Here is a 7,253-nt window from a genome sequence, read left to right as displayed (position 1 = left end):
CCCCCCATATCTTCAGTGCCTACTGCCCAGGTGGGCTATCTCGTCGAAAGGGCCTTTCTGTGTGGAGTTTGCATGTTCTCCCCGTACCCCCCAGGGGGTTCCTCCGTACATAACCCCCCACTAAAAACATGCAGAAGATCGTCATCCGACCAATGATGACAACATCTGAAGTTGGTCCAATGAAGGACCAACTTCATTGGACCTTCATTGGTCCTTCATTGGCTTCATTGGTCACTCGTGGCTTGAAGGAAGAAGGAAACATTCCACCTTAGGATCACATGACAGTAAAATTGACCAATCATATCGTCCCTAACCGTAAATGGGTGGGCCAAATCAGCTACACACGGAAGCACACCGGTCCGGTTTCTCAGTTTATGCACATGTGCAAGCGGTGTACATTTTACTATGGAGTGCACGTTACATTACCGAGATTTCTTTAAAATTAATCAAAAGTTAGCGTTAATCACCAGATTGCAATTTGCATCGCCAGAATTCACCACAAAATGCTAAGTTACTTACTAAAAATGCCAGCCACCGTGCCAAATGATGATCAATTACTGTATGCCTTGTGCAACTTGTGTGATGCTTGAGACTTGTTTAGCTTAGCTGTTTGTGATAACTGACTCTGTCATGGGCTACTTCTGCAGTGTCTAGACTAGAGGACACAATAAGTTAAGTCGTGTGTGTCAGTGTAGTGTGTGTGCGTGCGGGGGGACCTGTGCGTGTGCCGGGGGAGGGGGGTGTTCCGCATAATAGGTGCGTTCCCCCACTTGTCCAAATAGCACTACAGCTCTGGTTGTGGTCAAGGAAGTAGGAAGGCTGGCCTGTTGTTGCCGGGCGGGGATCTGAGCAAGAGCTAGGAGCTAAGAGCTAGGCTGCAGTGGTGTATGGTGTGGTTATGGCCGACAGTAGCCAATGTTTCAGCAATAAATGCATTGAATTGCAAGGCAACTTCCTTCTCTTGTTATTTCCTCGTCCCGGTCTTGGACGGGGGACGCTACAATACCCTAGTTTGCATAATTTGTGTCTGATGGGTTTTCCACGCATAATCTTGTTAAAATCCTTAAAATGACATGCCCATTTTAAAATCCAAAGCAACCAATCAGGGTCAGCTAGAACCTACCTAGCCAATCACAGCATACAACACGGTCTTTCAACACATTCTCACTCAAAGTGACCACAAGAAGCGGGTTCCTGACCGATCTGCAGTATATGACGAGTTGGAAGTAAGAATGTGTTGGGGCTTTATTAACTGATGAATACTGGACAGTGATTGGCTCCAAGATGCGTGATGTCATCTTGTGACAGCGTGTGACTGAAGGTGCAAAGCAAGTTGGCAACTCTGCACACAGGAACCAACTCTGCACACAGGAACCAACTCCTGCACACAGGAACCAACTCTGCACACAGGAACCAACTCCTGCACACAGGAACCAACTCTGCACACAGGAACCAACTCCTGCACACAGGAACCAACTCTGCACACAGGAACCAACTCCTGCACACAGGAACCAACTCTGCACACAGGAACCAACTCTGCACACAGGAACCAACTCCTGCACACAGGAACCAACTCTGCACACAGGAACCAACTCTGCACACAGGAACCAACTCCTGCACACAGGAACCAACTCCTGCACACAGGAACCAACTCTGCACACAGGAACCGTGTCAGCGGAACCAGGAGCAGACGAAAAGAAGTCCAGGAAAAGAAGAAGCACATACAATCGGTCTTTGTTTCTCTTGGCCATCTCAAAACACAAACACACTCACTCTCTCACACATACGCGCACACACACACACACACACACACACACACACACACACACACGGTCCTCATGTCCTTGTGAAGTCGGCCCTCACTTTCGTTGCGCCACCAAATCTCAACCAATGCCGCCCTCTAGAGTCCATGTGATGACGGTGGAAAAACAACTCGGTGGTAAACACATCTCTACATTACGACGCTTCAGTTCGTAAAATCATATCATGTCTGAAAAGTGATTCCTCTGGGTTTAAAGCAGTGTATGTGTGTTGTGTGTAGTAGTCGTCGTCCCACTGCCACGCACATACATGCATGCATACATGCATGCATACATACATACATACATACATACATACATACATACATACATACATACATACATACATACATGCATACATGCATGCATACATGCATACATACATACTGTACATACATACATACATACATACATACATACATACATGCATACATGCATGCATACATACATACATACATACATACATACATACATGCATGCATACATGCATACATACATACATACATGCATGCATACAGTACAGTACATAGTACAGTACATACATACATACAGTACATACATACATACATACATACATACATACATACATACACCCAACCACACATATGCACACTCACGCACTCGAACACACATTACATGTCTTCTTAGCGGAGGCGATTTGGCGTAATGGAAAGACAACTCCTCTGGGTGGCTGCTCCTCTTCTTCCACTTTCAATTCCTCTTCTTTTTTGATGGCCTCCTGTGAGACCCTGGGAGCTCCGGGTAAACACACCAACAATACACTCATATTATCTGTGCTCCCCTTATGCAGGCAGGTGTCCACCACGGAGCTGCAGACCTTCTCCAAGTCATCACACACCTGGAGCCTTGAGCGGACAAAGTCACACAGCTCCTCATTGGACATGACGTCCCAGATGCCGTCGCACGCCACCACCACAAACTCATCTCCCTGAGTGGCCCGGTCCAGCACGCGCACCTCGGGCACGGGGCTAACCAGCTGCTCTGTGGGGCCTTTGCCATCCACACACTTGTAGTCATAGTCCCCCAGTGCCCGGGACACAGCCAGGGAGCCATTGACCCTATGCATCATGACCGAGCCGCCCGCATTCTCGATGCGCTTCTTCTCGCGGGGGTTGCAGGGCTTGTGGTCCTGGGTGGAGAAGGCCACCTTGCCCTGCCGGCTCAGCACAGCCCTGGAGTCGCCGCAGTTGATGAAGTAGAGGTGCGACGGGCTGAGCAGCACACCTACGGCTGTGGAGCCACTATGGTCTCGCTGCTGATCCCAGAAGCTGCGCATGTACTCGTCAATCTTCAGGAAGCCCGCGCGGATGCCGGCCTTTACACCCTCCACGGAGCCAGTGCCCGATCCGAACTCCTGCGCTCCTGAGAGGATGTGCTCCAGCAGGTGGCCCGAGCAGTGGTTGGCCACCCGAGAGCCACTGTGGCCGTCGTAGACGGCAAAGAAGGACCAGTGGGCGAGTCCGTGGGGGAGGCCCACGGCGGCTGTGTGGGCGTCCTCCATGTCCTTCCGCCAGCCCTGCATGGAGCTCAGGCCATAGCGCAGCCCATTGCCGTCCCCATGGGCGGTGTGCTTCTCTGTATTCGGTTTGTTTAGGAATCCACCCATCACTGCCTACAGCTTCCCGTGCCGTTACAAACATCAGTTACATCAGTCATGTCGGTGATGTCATCGTTGAATATTCACCTGTGATGTCATCGGTGAATATCTCATTAGTGAGTGATGTCACCAGTGATGTCACTCGAGCAATTGTGATGTCATTGACGATGGCGTCATCAGCCACATTGCTGCCTCTCACAGAATATTCGACAAAATCCAGACTCGAGGGTCCGCCCCCTCCTCAATGCTCCTCCCTCCGGCCGCCTCGCTCTCCTCTTCGACCGCCGTGTTCCCGGACCTCGTGCCGGCGCGCCGACCTCCCTCGCTGCTCGACGGCTCCCGCTTCAAATCCTGCTCGACGGCCTTTTGATGTCGTCCCCTCTCGAAGCCATGACGTTATTAGATTCCGCAAGAGAGTGGCGTCAGCATGGGTGTGATTTTCGGTAAGCTGTGCAGACATCATTAAGTCATCATCAAATCACTAATGACATCACAATTGCTTAAGTGACATCACTGATTAAATAGTATAAGACATCACTGATGAGGTCACAATGTTGGATGCACAATAATGGATGCATGGCCAGAAGCTCTACAAGTCACTCTGTAAGTGACATCACTGATGATGACATGGCATAAGACATCATCGATATAACTTTTTTTTTATCGCACGGGATCATGACTGCATGCATTCAATTGTGATCCCGTGCCATAACGAAATGCCGTACCATAATAGAGATCCCGTGCCATAACTTACATCCTGTGCTATAACGGACGGACGGTGATGTCACATATCGATGACATCATCAGTAGTGTCACGATACTGAGTGACATCATTAGGGAGCGGTGGCTTCCCAAGCAGCGGCATCCCAAACGGTAGCTGGATGTCACCACTGACATTAGCATCAACTTTCACTGAGCGCATACAGATAAGATGGTAATGTAGTCATTTGTTTTGCGTCTTTGGACAGATACACACATCTGCAACAGATTCTGTATCTTTGCTAAGGTTTCATCTTATATTGTTTTATTCACACATTTAACCAGAGACATCATCTCATTACTGTTGACACTATAGTAGTAAACAGCTTCTGTTCATTGTTTTTTCTTTTGTCTTTCACTTGTAAAGAGACTATGAGACAATGATTGATTTGTTGGATTTAATTCAGCACTCGATAAACATACAGTAAATACAAAGTACAAGAATGACTTATTTCCACTGTGGTCCTAAGGATATAAGGACAAGTCACAGACAATCAAAATCGCAGCAATAAATACAGCCACCTTGTCATGGATGTGTGTGTGTTACAGTATATTGTGGAGGACAACAGATAGCAAGGTAGCTGTCATAAGACATGAGGGCTAAGTGACAAAACTCAGCACATGCAAAAGAGTTTTGGACCCCAGGAAGACTAGCTGGTGTCCAGGTGGCAGCTAATAAACAAACTAAGAGGAGAAACAAACATGATCAGCAGAAACTGTGAGTCAAAGATTATCTCAAGCAGAAGGAATGGAAACAATGCTGCACTACCACCATCATCATCACTACCAACATCATTTGAACAGGCTACACAGAACCAGATACATAGGTCCATGTACAGTAAATACTGACTTTTGGTATATTTGGTTTAATTTGTTAGAATGATTACTATGAAAGAATATGAACAGGGTCGTTAATAGTTTGACATTTCGTTGTAAAGATGGGAGATGGAAAGATATTAATACCAGAAGTGGAGTAAAAACAGGTTTATGCAATTTCCTAATTTCCTTGAAAGCAATTTTCAAGGTTCTATTAAACTGTGAAGTTTCCTGGAAAGAAGCATGACATGATTAATTATAGGGAAAATACAGGAAGAAGAAAAACATGAAATTATGTATTTATTTACACTGCCTACACAAACTCACCCTGGAAAATGAGAGAAAAGGTGGGGGGAACTACCCAACATATTCATATTTAGTTTAAATACTGTGAATTTACTTAACTTTTATTTCATCAGACCACAACCCAAATAAAGTAAATGAGAGTGGACCACTATCGGGATAATTTTTCCCTTATTTTGTTTTTTGTGAAATTGACACACTTTTCAAGACTACAAAATATTATTTGTATTTACATATTTGGTTTCCGGTACTGTTCCAGACTTATCACACCTACCCAGGAACCCTGGAACCAGCCAATATGTAACAATAGAGCAGACTTTTACATATGTTTCGTATTTTGGACAGTCCCATCCCATACATGATAGGATTTAGAAGCATTAAAACATTCACCCATGTGACAGCATCAGTGTTGGGGGTAACTCATACCAAAAGTAACATATTACATGTAATATATTACTTTTAGCAGTAACTCAGTAATATAACTTATTACAATAAGTAAATAATATAATAATTAAAAAGCAACAGGCAGAGGAAAAGCACACAAGGGAAACCAGCTGAGGTGAGCAGGTACTAACAGCTTTTTGTCCGGTCTCTTTTGAACCTGCAAAACAAATCTGAAGAATCTTCATGTAAGAAAAGATAAAGGATGGGAATTAGAGGGACTAAGATGGTTAGACCAAGTGCAGCGAGTCCATAAATGCTATTTAGTCTGGTGTCAGAGCGTGAACACGCCAGGTTAATGATGAAATAGCTGTTACAGATCCAATGGTTTATGTAGTTTACACACAGTGTCAAACGCCTGCTCAAGCATACAGTGATCAGCATATTGAGAGAAGAATACAACCATGTCAAAACAACAGAGACAGCCATGTTAGATGCCATGTGTGTATTATATTGTAGAGGATGACAGATAGCAAGGTATCGATCATAAGCCATGAGGGCTAAAGTGAGAAATTGCATATCTACATATGTATTTCAATAATGAGAGACTAGTAGAAAGTATAACAAGCTTTAATGAGACAACATATTAATTTTGGCGTATGACTCCATGATATGATGACGCTCTCCTGAGATGATGAGAGGGCGTCGTCAGTGAAGAATAGGATAGGAAATCCCCCATAGGGAATTCTTCTATCAGGAGTCATGACCGATGGTGGTGTCAGGGGAGGAGGTGGGGCAAAACAACTGCTTCAGCGATGATGATCAGCAACTGAGAATGACACATACACAGCACATAGCAAACAGAGTAAACATGGACCCTGATATACTACGCTGATTAGGTGATTGGGATCAGCTGGAGAGGAATACCTTGGGCTGATTGGTTATTGCCACATGTGTGGTAAACTGTGAATGGGTGAGGGGACAGCATCAGAGAAAGGGGGCGAGCCTAACAATGAATAGGTTATACGACCTCAAAGAAAGGGGGCGTGCACTGTGATATGACGAGATTGGGCGTTGCTGTTAAGTAGTCTTCATTATTGAAAATAGTCTAAGACTTCATATAAACAGAACATCTGCAAATAACAATATGGGACAGAAACTGTGTGAGTGTCAGAGATTATCTGAACCAGAAGGAATGGAAAAATCCCTGCAGAACGATTCAGCTCATTTACAAACAGGCTGCACAGAAAAAGATACATAGGTTCATGTAAGCTTCTATTCATACAAATGATCACAATGAGTGCTGTGTTGGAGAAAATAACCGCAATGTACAACAATGCTATTATCGTAAAATACAAGCATTTCAAAGGTCCAAAACAATAATTAGTGTGCACACGATGACATGATTTGGCTGAATGCTTCTCATTATTGATCACAAAGTAAAAGTGACACCACCTTCACACATGTGCGGAGCTTTAAACTGACAGTCTACTCACACTGCTTTGAGCTTTCCGTTAGAAATGATCCACTGTAAAGGAGATGAACAAACACGAGAAGCAACCCAAACTTACAATTCA

The 7,253-nt window shown here is 45.0% G+C and overlaps 2 pseudogenes across 2 annotated transcripts; both read right to left on the bottom strand.

Moving 5' to 3' along the window:
* Positions 1 to 2,412: 2,412 nt before the first annotated feature.
* Positions 2,413 to 3,426, bottom strand: LOC310789147 (protein phosphatase 1B pseudogene; annotated as a pseudogene). The gene has a single exon. The product of its transcript is annotated as a protein phosphatase 1B pseudogene (transcript).
* Positions 3,427 to 5,305: 1,879 nt separating this feature from the next.
* LOC310789146 (olfactory receptor 51L1-like) lies at positions 5,306 to 7,141 on the bottom strand (annotated as a pseudogene). Its single transcript has 5 exons — positions 7,132 to 7,141; positions 6,792 to 7,015; positions 6,054 to 6,094; positions 5,838 to 6,004; positions 5,306 to 5,320 (listed from the first exon to the last, which is right to left on the bottom strand). The product of its transcript is annotated as an olfactory receptor 51L1-like (transcript).
* Positions 7,142 to 7,253: the final 112 nt, after the last annotated feature.

The sequence above is a fragment of the Poromitra crassiceps genome (genome assembly GCF_964638095.1).
Source record: "Poromitra crassiceps genome assembly, chromosome: 14".
Classification (NCBI taxonomy): Eukaryota; Metazoa; Chordata; class Actinopteri; order Beryciformes; family Melamphaidae; genus Poromitra; species Poromitra crassiceps.
This window is presented reverse-complemented; position numbering and strand designations above follow the sequence as displayed.